The following is a 15,423-nucleotide window of genomic DNA, read 5'->3' as shown; positions in this document are numbered from 1 at the left end:
TTGAGTCAGCAGGAGGAGGACGACCAAAGATCAGAGGTTCGGTCATTCTTCTTCCATCCAGCGTGGAGCAAGGCAGCGTGGAGCGTGGATCAAGAGGATGATCATTGTCTGAAGTTGGAGACCTGTTTTTAACCCTGTCCTGGCCCATGGCAGTCCAGGTGGCTATCAGTAGCATATATCCTCAAACAAGTGTTAATTGGAATACAAGCTGGTTATCAATCTGAGTCAATCAGAAGGTGTCTATCATGTTTACATACGTCATTCCTCAGAGTAGCATTCAGCTATGGTCTTATCTATATGGTACAGTTAGGGCTTGGCCAGAGTGGTCATTCCCTGTGTTCCTTAATATTACTCTCTAATATTTCACACAAAATAATTTTTCTATAAATGAATTTGTTACTAAGACATTGGGATATTGGAGATCTTGTAGACAAGGCACAAGTAAAAATTAAAACAAAATAAAACAAACTGGAGGTCTCCAGGTCATACTCAAGTATCATGATCTTTTATTATAAACTAAAATTCTGAAAATTATAATTTTAATGAAAAATTATAAATAAACATATTTTAAAAAGAACTAAAGCTATTAGATTTCATTGATTCTAGAAAAAAATGGTTTTATGTTTTTTACTTCTCAGAAATTAAGATGCATATTAAATGATCTCAGACTTGATGAAAATGGGGCTGACCAACATATAAACATCATGAGATTTATTGCAATATCTAAACATTGGAAGGCCTTTCAACCCTGGGCACCCGCATTGCTGTTGTGGTGAAATGGAGACACTGAGCTCTTGAAAGAGGACCATGATGCTCAAGTCTACCCTGTCCTTACTAAACTCTTCTTTGCCCTTTGGAGTTGAAGGAATTTAGTCTAGTGGCTCTTTCCTTTGGGCTTCTGGACCCACAGAAGCTCTGATAGAGAGGAATGAAGATGGATGGAACAATTTTAATATTCTAGAATAGTTATGGGCATTTTAACCAGCAAGAATCAATAAATTATTGGTTCTCTTGAGTGTAGTCATAATAGTTATCTCACAATCAAAAGTTCTTATTGACAGGTAATGAGCAAATAGCAATAATAATAAAATACAAGGTGAGGGGCAGCCGGTTAATTATGTGGTAAGTGAAGCATGACAGATACCTGTGGATCACTCGGGATGGGAGAGAAAGGGGAGGAAAGAAAGGAATCCTTGGCAGTGGAAACATGAAGGAAATGTCACTCCAGAGACAGGTAGTAACCTGTCCAAAATGTCACATGCCCAGCTCGGAAGTGGCAGACCTCTTGGCTCTCAGTCCAGTATCCTTTCCATCAAACCTATGAAAGAAGTATATTCAAACTGAATAACAAATGCTCTCTAACAAAATGACTTTCAGAGAAAAGATTTCCCTGCTTTTGTCAAGATACATGCCAGAAATAGGTTTGAATAAAAGTAGCTATGCGACATTGTTTATGTTGAGTGTTCCTCATTTATATTTGGGGACATGCAGGTTGCACTAGGATCATTATTTCTAAAAGATGATCCTTTCTATAATACATTTTATTATTTTATTTTAGACACTATATTATATCACTTCTGTCTTATTTTTCATATCTGAGAATTTGAGATTACAGTAAACCATTTTGTAATGATGACCAGAGATATGCACATAATATATGTAAATATCCTTTACACTCCTTGAGTGAGAGCTCACATTATAAATGTGAGCAATTATTCAATACAATTTTTGATAAAGAAAATAGACCATCTGTTCTTGCAAATAAAAGATAAGTTCGCAGAGGATGTTCTCTGTGCCACCTTTCTACACTTGACCACTTCAGGTGAAGACTCTCCACTTGTATAACTGGTCACAATCTGATTGATCTCACTTTCCTTAATTTTATCACATTACTCACGGTGTACACTGTTCAGATTTCTTTGAAAGGGAGCCTCCTCCCAACCTTTGGAAATTAGACAAGCTATTGTTTCTGATTAAGATATCACATCACAGAGAATAATAGCAATTAAAGTTGGAAGAGATACCCTGTGAGTCACACAGTCCACTCCTCTGCCAGCTCAAGAAAACATCTTACAGCACATTGTAATTTTGTGTGGTTATGATGTTGGTTTTTTAAAAATCTGAGCACACATCAATATTCATTATATCCCTTCCCCACAAGCCCACTATGGCTTAATTTTCTACTTTGCATTACCGATTCTCACAACTTGGATTGAGTGATGGATTCTTGATAATATCATCTCATCAGAAGACAAGAGCATGCTGAATTTTCCTTTGATCAGAGAAACCATTTTTTATTGTTTGGTTTGTTTTTTGTTGAGCGTTGGAAATGTATTCTGTTCAGGTGTATTCATTGGCCAGGGTTCCCAAGCTTCAAATTGCCTGGAACATAGTAGGTGGGGTATTTATTGACCATTCCTTTATAAATAAGGTGTCTGCATTGCCCACTATCCAAAGGGTTCATCTATAAACTGAGTGGCCACATTATTATGATCTCTGAATGCATAATAATCTAGACACTCAGTGTATATTCTACATAATAAAAGGCTAATATGCAAATTGTCCACTCAACCAGGAGTTTGACCAGCAGGCAGGCTAGCCAAAAGCCCATGTCCCATCCCCATAGCCAGGTTGGCCAGTCCACACCCATGCACAAATTCATGCACCATGCCTCTAATATACTGAGTGGCCAGATTATTATGCGTTCAGATAGCATAATAATCTGGCCACTCAGTGTAGGTGTCCTTACTAAAAACAGTTTAAATTTCTCAGGAGCTTTTCTTTGAATCAGTTTTTCATCTGCTTGGGGTTCAGGAGAAGGGCCTCAGTAGGGGAAAAGGACCCTGAGTATGGGGACAGAAGAAGAGGATAGTGATAAAGTTATTGTTATTATATCCACTTTTGAACCCTTAGTATATGCTAGACCCTGTACGAAGTGCTACATGCATTATCTCATTTAATTCTCACTGCTACCCAGTAGTAAGGGTTATTATTATATGCAAATGAAGATAAAGAGGCCAAAGAAGTTATAAAACCTGTCAAGATCACTATGCTAGTAAGTTATGGAGCTGACCTAATGATGATAAGGGTGATGATGATAGTTAATAATATTGATAATATATAATAATAATAATAATAATAATAATAATAATAATAATAAAAATAAATGGAGCCTTCCCACCATAAAGGTGGCCATCTAAATGGAAAATGGGGCTGTGGTCATTTTCTTTGAGAAATTCCAAGGCTGTGACCTGCACATTGTATTGCGTGCTACAGTTTTCCATTAGATATTTTATTTGTTAAAATCATCTTACCTAGATCAACGTGAAGTGATTGAGTAAATGCTTTGAACATCATCATTAATTTTGTTGCTTTGGTGTCGTTTTATAAATAATGCCAACCGCGTTACTTGTTTGATATTGAAAACAGTGCAGAAAGGAATAAAATGATAACACAGCACCTTCCCTGCCAATCTTCAGCCTCTATTCCAACTCCTGGGTATGTCATCTGCCAACAGTTTCTTGTGTCTTCTTTCAGAAAGGTATTATGAATATTTAAATCACATAACTCTTATGTAAGTTTTTTTTTTAACAAATATGGTGACACTGTGCCTATTGTGCTATAACTTATTTTCCTACCTTAATACATAATAAAAATAATGCATAGATATTATGTTTAATATGCAAAGGACATTGTTTTAAGCCCTTTATGTGTATTAACTCATTTAATCCTTATTACAACTCTATTTTTTTATCCTTGTTTTATGCTTAAAGAAACAGAGGCACAGAGAAGGTAAATGCATTGCTCAAGGACATGAGTTATTAAACGGATGGAGCTGGAATTTCATTATACCTTTGGAGATCTTTCCATTTCAAGGAATAATCATGAATCTTATTCCTTTTAACATCTGTATAACATTTCACCATTTATAATACCACATCAGTTCCCTAAACTGAACATTACTACTATTTACTATTTTTTTCTATTTTAAACACTGTTGCAATTATAATGTTCAGGTACACACGGCTTTGTGCACATGGGCAAGCAAACATTTCTGCTTCAAATTCCTAGAAGTAGAATTCCTTGGTCAAGGTCATACACATTTAAGCTCTCAGAGCTATAGCTAAACTATCCTTTAGAGAAGTTGTTTGGGGTTTCCTCCCTATCCAGAAGATTCTGACAACTTCATTCTCTATCTTAAACACATCCATTTTCAAAGGCTTCCAGATTGAGCCTGTTCTCCTTTGTGTAGCGTCAGCCTCACTTTCTAGCCTCCTTTCTTTGGAAATCCCATATTCCAGCTACTTTGATCCCCTTTCCATTGACAGAGGTGCCATGCTCTTTGGCACCCCTTTTCATGAACACCTGCTGGTCCATCTACCGGGAATTCACGTCCCACCTCCCTCAGCTGGCACACTCTTACTTGTGACCCAACTCAGGTGTCTCAGTCACTCCTAGATGGATCTAGTAGTTAGTCCCTTTTTTAGCTCTCACAGCAGCTTGTGCTGTAACAGGTTCACATGTTGACAGTCACAGACTCTGAGCTGCAGAAATGTAGATTTATTTTCCTACAACTAAAATAAAATTTTAACTGACGGGTTCTTATTCCCGCTAATGGCTGAAAACTCTTAATCTCATCACCTCTGTCACTTTCAAATTAAATGTCAGTAATAGTCAAGATTCTCTACCTATCCTTTTCCCTCCCTTGGTTCTGTAATTTGCCGTGTGATGAGGAAGTCATCTGGCATTAGGAGAGAAACTTCCAGGGCTGACACTATCCTCTGGCCCCCCTGGCCTCCACTACTAACAGGTTATTCCATTTGTTGTTTGGGGGTCATGTTCCGGAACCTCCTTCTCATGACTAACATTCCTGCATTCTTTGTTCATTCTCTACATCGCAGCATATTCCCTCTGCTCTTGGGAGCTCAGGAGCCCCTGGCTGGTTTCCTCACACCATACTGGCACACACTCCGGCTCCGGGACACTCTCCTTAGAACTCTGCATCTAGAGATGAACCCCTGCCTTTGCCAACAGATTCTTGAAGGCCACGCTTCCCTGGGGCCATATTGCTACAGTGTTAGGGCCTTCCCTAAGAAGCTTACAGTCTGGCTGGGTTATGCCAGAGGAAGTGAGAAACAAGTCCTTTTGACGTAGGACTCACCCACACCTAGGTGAACATAAGTCTCACATTCGACTTTTTCCTCTAAAGGTTCTTCCTGAGGGAAAAGAGATAAGAGCTTTTTCTTGGAGACCCACCAGTGGTTCTACTGTTGTGCAAAATTCTCCCACCCATCATAATCTTAAAAAATTCCTTACCAATATAAATATATAAATTTGCATACAGAGTGAGAATAAAACTACCACATCATATATCTGCCTCTATTTTAGGGTTTATTTATGAAACATAGTGTTTACCCCATCTTCTAAGCTCTAACATCAATATTTGGGATTCTGATGAGACCTTTATTCCCCCTCTGAACAAAGCTCGGCTCTTGAAAATCAAAGGCACTTTGGCTTTCATGGTATTTTTTGTTCTACAAGTTCAATGAATTGCAAATTGGCTTTTTTAAAAACATCCTAGTTTTTATTTACCTTCTCCTTTAAAGGTGTTTGTGGTCTTACAGAAATGTGCTAAAAGGTATTCAAAACTCACATATTGTAATATCAACATTTTAACCATGGCAAGACCTGCAATGTACTATAATACAGGTCATACTGCCTTGTCAGTCTTTGTTTACCCTTCTCACTCCTCAGGAATCACTTCTCCTTTCAAGTTGTATTGGCAATACATCTAAGTGCTTAATTTATCAACAAATAAACATGTATTGAGCACCATTGTGTGTAAAACACTGGGCCAGCCCCTGAAGACCATCACTGATCAAAATAAAGTAGCAACTTTTATGGAGCTTATAGACTAGCAAGGAAGGTGAGTATTTAACAGGTCATCACTCAGTTAATTTATTAATTACAACTGTGATCACTGTCCTTTACTATTTGCTTTATCTTCTAGTTATGAAGGGATACCATGGGGTTTTCTGGTTTGTCATCTGAAAAAGGGCCACTTGTGTAGAGCTATAAAGATGAGTAAATTTAAGTAGGAGAGTGATTAAATAGAATGAGGAAGGAGAACACTGGATTAGGAAACATGGCAAAGTCTCTGAGGAAGGAGGGATCTCACCTTATCCAAAGCACTAAGAGAAGGCCCATTAGGCAGAGAGAGAGAGAGAGAGAGAGAGAGAGAGAGAGAGAGAGAGAGAAGAGAGAGCTATGCATGATGAGTGGACAGGGGCTGGAGCAGATTCTTTAATGTTCCTTAAGTAAATAAATGGACGAATGAGCATGGAGCAGGCTGAAGTTTTGATTTCTGCTCTAGGTTGAACAGCATGGTTGTCTGGAGTCTGTATTGACTCATAATTATGTATGGTGCAATCATAAAACACCAGAGATTTGCTAAATGCAAAGTTGTGGAAAATCTCTAGCACCTTAAATACAAAGCTAAACTACTTGTATCTCTACAGCAATAACTTTAGAGCTAAACTGACACAGGTAATTTCTCCCTCACCCTTCCATTTGGTGGTTTCCAGTTGAGGGAAGAAATGCTTGAGTAGTAAACTACCCAACAACTCTGTCCAGTGTCAAACAGCAGCAAGGCATCTGAGAGAGTGGAATAGTTACTGAAGCCCCAGAAGGGAAGAGGCTGAGAAGCACCCTGATTGGTTCTTTTCGAGTTGGAACAGAAAGTCCAGGATGTGCAGGCATCTTCAATGGATGGGGAATCAGAATAAATATAACCAGGATTCATTCAGGGCTAGCACGTGCCAGGCTGGAAGGTGAGACTCCAACAGGACCACCCCTATAATCCCTGCTTCAAGTTAATGACCTGGAGATGTCAAGGAGTATATGGCGGATACCCTGTGGCAATCAGCCATTTGAAACAAAAATTTTGTCCTCACTATATTATTCGATAGCTCTAATAAAAGTCAGATGGAAGAGCTAATCAGATCGTTCCCTTGGCCTGGACCCTTTTAAATCAGAGAGAGGTCTGTTTTGGCTCTCCATGTTAAGTAGACCCAGAGACCTGACATTTTGTGTTTATTTGAAATGATAAACTTAATCATGAGAGAAATGTTAAGATATGACAGAACTGGCCACAGTAAGGTCACATCGTGTCCCTGCCAAACATAATACAAGCTCTCGCCTTCTCCGGGTTGCCAATCCCTGCCACAGGGGGCCTGAGGCGCTTGCAAATGGGGACCAGAGTCTGTCTGTGTGATAATTAATCCACAGCGTTCAGTAAAGACTGCCAAATCTGCCATATGGTAGTTTTATGACCTGGACTGCTGTTATCTCTGGAGAAAGCTAACATCATAATCTCATTTACTTGTTATCTGTGATTCAAACTTGTACTTCGACGGGGTAAAAAGTCAGCACAGTGAGGAGGCCCAGGATTCCAGAGACCTGATGTTCTGAACTTCAATAGCAGCCGTGTGTGGGGAGAGCCACAGAGTGCTGACCTGGGCACCTGCACGTATTCTGACCTCACTTGCTGGGGCCCCATGGAGAAATGTAACCTACGTTTTATAAGGACTCCACTGGAGAGACTGAGCTAGAAACATCATGGGATAGAATCACATTTATCCTTCTTATATTTCTGTGGAACGGTGCAGACCAGGTGTTCTTGTTAATATTTTTCCATGGTGACATCTAGTTTGTCCAGTGAAGTCACCGATAAGACTTCCAGAGGTGCTTTAGACTTCGATGAAATCTCAAAAGAATTTCATTGGGAAGTAAAGCTTGAATGTAACTCGTAACTGCTATAACCACAAACGGCCTATTGAATGGATATTTGCCAGGGCCTCGCGGTGGAAAAGAAAGGCTGTGGGCTATTCTCAAATTCATGTACTCTGTCTATCTCTCCCACTCATGGAGGGACATATCAAAGATGAGGCTGGTGGAGATCTCAAGCCACAAACACAAATTTGTGGGAAGAAACAATATCTCTGATACCCTCTAAGTCAACTTTATTTCTTTTGTGAGCCTTGTGCTGAAGACTGCCAGTTGGAGACTGCCAACTGATTCCTAAATCTATTCTCCCTTTATTTGTGACAAATATCCAGTTTTGTTCAGAGCAATGGTGATTTCAGTGAAAAGGCAGTATTTCATAGCCACACTTGAAGCCAGCAGCAGTCATGAAAAACATTCTGGCCAATGAGATGAAAGTGCAACTCAGAATGTAGAAGCTGGACACCAAACTGTGCTTTGCATTTCTCTTGTTTTCTTTTCTTTATGTATTTACCTGAGGCCCAGTGCACGAATTCGTGCACTGGTGGGGTCCCTTGGGGTGGCCTGTGGGGATTGGGACCAAGCTCATGTCCCTAGCCTCACAGCCCCAGCTCGTGCCCCCAGTCTTGCAGCCCTGCCTGGCACCCTGACTTGGCCTGGGGACGCCCCTCACTTGCTCCACCATCCCACCTGTGGGTGATCAATCAGGGCCGAACACTTTGCCTGGTTCCCTCAGTGCCTGGGAGCTGGGTGGTGGCCCTGCTCCCCACCACTGCCACTGGTCATTGTCTGTGAGGTGATCCGCAGGGCGATCAGTGGGGTGACTGGGCCCCTGCTCACACCTGCCTTGGCCTGGAGTCGCCTGCTCACCTGATCCACCATCCCACTCATCGGGGTCCATTTGGGCCAGCAGGGCCTCCACTGCTGCCTGCTGTCAGTGCCACATCACCAATGCCCACCATGTCCCATGCTTCCCCTGGTGGTCAGTGCATGTCATAGCAAGTGGTCAAACTCCAGGTTGAACCACCCCCTCCCTGGTCGAAAGGACAATTTGCATATTAGGCTTTTATTATATAGGATTTTTTTTTTTTTCTGGAATGCTGATGCAATGTCTGGAGCTTTAGTAGCCCATATTGGACTTTCAGAGAGAGCTTGAAGTTTAAACCTCATGCTAACGACATAAGAACAAAAAGAAGAACAGCAACACATTCCTGAGCTCCTGGAATGGGGAGGCATCATACCAGCCCCAGGATGCCTACCAACAGGCTTCATTTACATTAGAAACAAACACTTCCTTATCTCATTAAGTCACTATTTTTTTTTTGTTTTTTAAATATATTTTATTATTTTTTAGAGAGAGGAAGGGAAAGGGCTAGAGAACAAGAAACATCAATGAAAGAGAAACATTGATCAGCTGCCTCCTGCACCGCCCCCCCCCCTTCCCCCTCACTGGGGATGTGCCTGCAACCAAGGTATACATGCTCTTGACCTGAACCGAATCTGGGACCCTTCATTCTGCAAGCCAATGCTCTGTCCATTGAGCCAAACTGGTTAGGGCTAAGTCATTATTTTGGGGTTTCTATTATATACTTCTGGACTTAATCATAACTGATGTAAGTTCCTATTACCTCAAATGATGGAAATAAAATACTTTAATTCAGAGTCTTCTCTTTCTCAGGGTTGACTTTATGTTCCAGAAGGTTGCATAGGAATCAGAAGAGGGTGTGGGGTGGAGGGTGTGACCAGGTATTTATTTAGTCTCTGTCTTTATTCTTGCAGCATGTACTGACTTATTCTTGCTATCCTCTGGCTCTAGGTTGTCAATCACCCAGATTCCAGCAGCATCCTCCTTATTCTGCCCACAGGATGGCTTTTATTTTTCTGTCTCTTGGTATCATAAGTATACTCATTACACAGGAAATTCCACTCTTCCCAAACCTTTCTTGTTTGAAGGAAAATTGTCTCAGGTCCATCTACCTGGATACTACTCAAAGGCATCAGAGACAGAGAATCTTATGATCCCACCATGTTGGTGGTGGTCCAGGTCATATGTAGGCAGAGAGAAGCTTGCATCTACTGTAATTCATTATTGCATTTGAGGTCATTACAAATGTCAGTACCTTATTATTGATAGCAATTAGCTTATATCCCACTTCAGCACAGTCTGTGACATGCCAATGTGCACTATGGCCGATACTGCGTGACTAAGATATTCTTGTCCTCCTGCTGATCTCCTCCCCCATTTCCCGCTTCCCCAATCCCAAGTGGCCTCATCATCATTCAGTGCAGAGAATTGAGAACCCCTCTTCTAGTGAATCAAATGTAGGAGGGAAGGAGGATCTGCCAGCCTGGTAATAAGCTGGCAAAACTCTCAGGGATAGACATTTAAACCCCAGGAGATCCTCAGACTTGAAAGGTGCTATTTCTCCCCTTTTTAGCAGATTTTCATCCGGGTGGACTTAGAGCCATTTTGAGAACAGGAAACAAGAGAATGTGGCTGGTCATAGGTTTTGTTCTATATAATAAAAGGGTAGTATGAAAATCAATCAAATGGCAGAACGACTGTTCACTATGACACACACTGACCACAGGGGGCAGATGTTCAATGCAGGAGCTGCTGCTGCTGGTCAGTGTGCTCCCTCAGGGGGAGTGATAGCCACAAGCCAGGCTGATGGCTGGTGAGTGCAGCAGCGGTGGCTGGAGCCTCTCTCACCTCCGTGGCAGCTCTAAGGATGTCCGACTGACAGCTAAGCCATCAGTTGGACATCCCCTGAGGGCTCCCAGATTGCTAAAGGGCACAGGCCAAGCTGAGGCCCCGCCCACCCAAGTGCACGAATATTGTGCACTAGACCTCTAATATATACATAAATGCATATATATGTACATATACATACATGCTTTGTATGTGTACAGAGTGGGGCAAAAGTAGGTTTGCAGTTATTTGTATGAAAAATAAATACAATAATTAAATAATAATACAAGAATAAGCTCTCTATTTTGTGTACAGACAACTATAAACCTACTTTTGCCTCACCCTGTGTGTATGTGTATGTGTATGTGTGTGTGTGTGTATACCCAAATATATATACCTTTATACAATATATACATATATTTACACATAAATATCCATATCTCATTATTATTACATTATAGATGTATATACCTTGCCATTTTACTTCTCTATCTTCTATAAACTCTTTATTCTGAAGTATACATTGAAATTGATATACAGTGAAATGCACAGCTCTTAGGGGTATGTTCTCATGCACTTTCCCCAGTGCACTGATGTGAACCCAGTCAAGACAGAGAACATCTCCATGCCTCTAGGCCATTTTCAGGTGACATTTTAAAGGGGGTGTTAGGAAGCCTTAAAAAGGTGTACATTCCTGCAGCCTCTAGGATGGGACATGTCCCATTGCTGACAGGGACTTGGGCTCGGTGTGTCTGAAAAGGGGGGCGGTGGGGCAGGAAGTCACAGCTCATAGGAAGATCTCAGACCCCTGACCTTTCTCCTCTTCATATTCCGTGTGGTCACTCTTATCAAGAAATTATGTCAGGCTGTGTTCCACAGAAATATTCTGATTATGTGAACTAGATCATGCGGCCTACGATAAATCACCCTCGTTGTCCCTTGGTATTTTGAAAACTGATGAAACCGCTGATTCTTGGCTCTTTTACTTGGTATGCTAACGATGAATTATAGATGGGAAATAGGGGAAAGCAGCTTTTCCCTGGTTTGCTGGTTTGAAGGGAAGTGGATTAGAGAAAGAGCACCACTACTCTTCACTATTTATTGTGACACTGCTTAGAAAAATTCAGGCCTCTGAGATTCCGGCTCTCAGGGGGCATTGTTAGCCTTCTTCAGGAATTATTAAAATGTACAGAAATGTGGGCAGCCACACTTTATAATAATTAATCAGGGCCTGTTGATTAATAAAGCTCATTTTTTAGTCCCGATGATTCTGAATATCACACAAAGGACAGTGTCCTTGTCATTTTGATGAAGAAACCAGACTTTGCAGTGGAAAGAGGTACAGGAACAGCCATGCTTTCTCCGGCTCCCCATAAAATAAATATTGAATGAGAATATTAACTCGTTAACCTTGACAACAATTTGTAATTTTCATAAGGGGGGTAAAAACTCGCATATTCAGCAAATAAATCGCTGTGGGGAATTCAGGAAAACAAATTGGAGAGAATGAAGAATGCTACCATATGAATTCTGTCATTTTTATGGGCCAGGGTGATTAATTTGTTTGTTTAGGTCCCTCAATTAAGGCCACAAATAGTGCAAGGTGTTGGGAGCAAGTTAACTGTATGTCTGGTATGGAACAGTCAACTGCAAGTGAGAAAGAAAGGTCGTTTGGGGGAAGTGAGCAATTTGGCCCCCAACCCGGAGCTATAATACCCTACCAGAGCCACTGTACCTGGGGTTAGCTGCTGAAGCTGTAATTTCATTCTATTAACAGTTTAAAGCTTGTTTTAACAGATAACCCCTTTCACTGGGCAACTACGCCAGAAAATCATTAGGTGGAATTAGCAGGAGCAGTCACAGCCTTTTCAGGGTTATCTAATTATTTTGAACTCAATTTAACCAGGAATAGAGATAAAATAAATAACCCATGAACTTATTTACCTTGCCAGTTAGAAGGCTTCTCTTGTCCATTAAAAAAAAAAAAAGAAGAAGAAGAAGAAGAAGAAGAAGAAGAAGAAGAAGAAGAAGAAGAAGAAGAAGAAGAAAGAAAGAAAGAAAGGAAGAAAAGAAAGGGAAGAAATCAAAAGCATTTGAGGCCAGAATCAAAGCCCTATTTTCTTAATTCTGCATTCATTCTGGGGACCCAAAATACATTTCTTCCTTCCCATGACCTTTCACACTCCTACCCTCACCCCCGAGGATGCTGTTTGTTGAGACGTTTGCTGTTAGGCGTGTGTTAAACTCTGTTTTCTCTCAGCTAGCTTGGTTTACAGCTCGCTGCCTAGGGACTCTGGATAATCCACATTTTTGTTTGTAAGGTTTGTTTATTCTTGCTGGCTCCACTGCTGTCCATCCCCTCAGGAGGGATTGAAAATTTAATACGGTTGTTTTAATTTTACATTGACTTTTTGAAGGAGAAGCAGGAGTTGGTGTGTTTGGTGTGTTTATGGTGGAGGGGAAATAAAATGAAGTGTGTTTCCTGTTTTGCTCAGAACAAAATGAACAAGTGGCAGAAAAAGCAAGTCAGTGGAAAGAAAGGAGATTTTCAGCAGCACCTTATTGTATAAGAGCCATCCTGGCTTTGCTGCTTCTTACTGACAAGACGAGATCTTGGTCAAGTTCCTTTATCTCATACAGCCCATGTCCTGTGGTGTAAAATGTAGCACCTACTTTATAGGGTTGATGTTAGGATTAAATGACACACTTCTAAAGTACACATCTCAATATCTGGCAAAGAGTTAAGTATTCACAGAATATTAGCCACTCATAGTGATCAAGATGGAGATGCTTGCAGGTAGAGAATGACAGGAGATTTTAAAAAGACAAGACAGGAAATTGGATAGTTAATAGAATTAGTCTCCAGAGCAATAGGAAGGGTATTAAGAATGGAGATGAGGAAACTGGCTTTGGATTGTGGAAGGCATAATGAAAGACAATGGTGGTCAAAATAGGTATATACTAGTATGTTTGGGAATGAAGGAGGAGAAAGATGGACAAGTCCATGCATTAGAATCCTCTTCATTGTTATTCAAATTAACCAAGTCAGTGCTAAAAGAGAAGACACTCAAGAAGTAGAGGAAGATAAGAGATGGACGTGGTGAGGAATGAGAATGAATACCAGACAGAAAACCAGGAAAAGATTTTGATCTCACAAGCAAATTAATGAATGAATGTGTTAGACACCTCTTTGTAAGGAAAGCTTCATGAGAAGAGTCATGGAAGCCCATCACTGGGCAGACTGGTGTCATGGTGATGTCAGAGGCATTTGATCTTGAACAAAGAATAATAAACAGAAAAGCTGATGGTCAATTGTATTTTTATCTGCTTTAAAAAAAGCCATCTCAGCCGAAACTGGTTTGGCTCAGTGGATAGAGTATCAGCCTGAGACTGAAGGGTCCTGGGTTCGATTCCAGTCAAGGGCACGTACATTGGTTTTGGACACTTCCCCTGTGGGAGGTGTGCAGGAGGCAGCTGATCAATGTTTCTTTCTCATCGATGTTTCTAGCTCTCTATCCCTCTTGCTTCCTCTCTGTAAAAAATAAATAAATAAATAAATAAATAAATAAATAAATAAATAAATAAATACTTTTTTGTGTGTTTTTTTTTAAAGCCATCTCATTGGGGTGCACAATACTAACTCAATAAATATTTTCTGGGTATTGACTCTTAACAGTTTTCAGGTGTCACAAATTTCTAGTTGGACCATGGTTTTATTCACTGTTGTTACTGATGTTCAAGAGCAAACAAGATGAGCCAAAAAATACACAAAGTAGTATTGGGCCAAAGTATAAGATAAATATTCATGAATGTCTACTTATACAAGTGATTGAATAAACAAATGCACAGAGAGAATAGACAAATATCCCATGTGGAATAATTCCAAATACTTTACATAGATACTCTGTTCTAAAGGAAACAGGGCATAGCTCCCCACTCCTGAGGTGTAGGATGTGCTTAGTGACTGCCTTCCAAAGAGGACAGTATGGAAAAGGGGGAAAGAGTACCTCTATGGTAGAGATACCTGGCCGACATCACCCCAGCCAGGTGGTAATATTAACACTGAGAGTTGTGTTGATAGAATGTACCCTTGACATGATGTGATGGAAATGGCACATTACTTCTTTGGTCTTCCTCTCCCAAATCCATGACTCTAGTCTAATCACAAGAAATACATCAGGCAAAACCCAGTTGGGAACCCTCTACAAAATAAACACTCTGCAAAAGTACTTTTCAAAATTGTCAAGGTCATCGAAAATAAGGAAAGTCTGAGTGATTACCACAGAAAATTGACATTTGGGGAAAACTGAAAGAAATGTAGACTTTACCTACTAATAGCATATTAGTATTGGTTCATTAGTGGTGATCACTGCACTGTACCAATGTAAGATGCTAAACTGAGTATGGGGTGTATGGGAGCTTTGTACTGACTTTCATATTTTTGTAAGTCTAGAATTATCCAAAAAATTTAAGTTTGTTTTTAAGCAAACAGTAGTGAATCTTTATAGAATGTGATGAATAAAGAGTGAAGCTTGAAATTAAAATAAGCATTATCTGTTTAGCATAAGGGAAGGGAAGAACCCAGATCCAAAGGGAAGAGGAGAAATGTCAGCATTTACTGCAGCAGGTGCCAGCGTCCTACTCTCTGTTGATGAAACAGAGGTAGGCATGAGGAAGCTTCTCAAGCACAACAAGAGAGATGCACCCACCACCTTTAAAAACTCTAGGCTGTCAAACAGAGACTTCTATTACCCCTTTCCCTTCTTATTTTCTTCCCTGGAGGCAGTTTTCTTACATCCCTTTGAAAATAGCACTTAACATCTGTAGTTCATAGAATTGTTGTGACGATTAAGTGAGACAATTCATGCGAGTTCTTAAACAGCATCTGGCTTTTAATTACACTATAAATGTTAGTTTTTATAGATCCCACTTTTCCCCTTAACAATATA

The sequence above is a fragment of the Pipistrellus hanaki genome, assembly GCF_964339955.1.
Source record: "Pipistrellus hanaki genome assembly, chromosome: 6".
Taxonomy (NCBI): domain Eukaryota; kingdom Metazoa; phylum Chordata; class Mammalia; order Chiroptera; family Vespertilionidae; genus Pipistrellus; species Pipistrellus hanaki.
The sequence above is the reverse complement of the archived record's forward strand: the minus strand, read 5'-3'. Positions refer to the sequence as shown.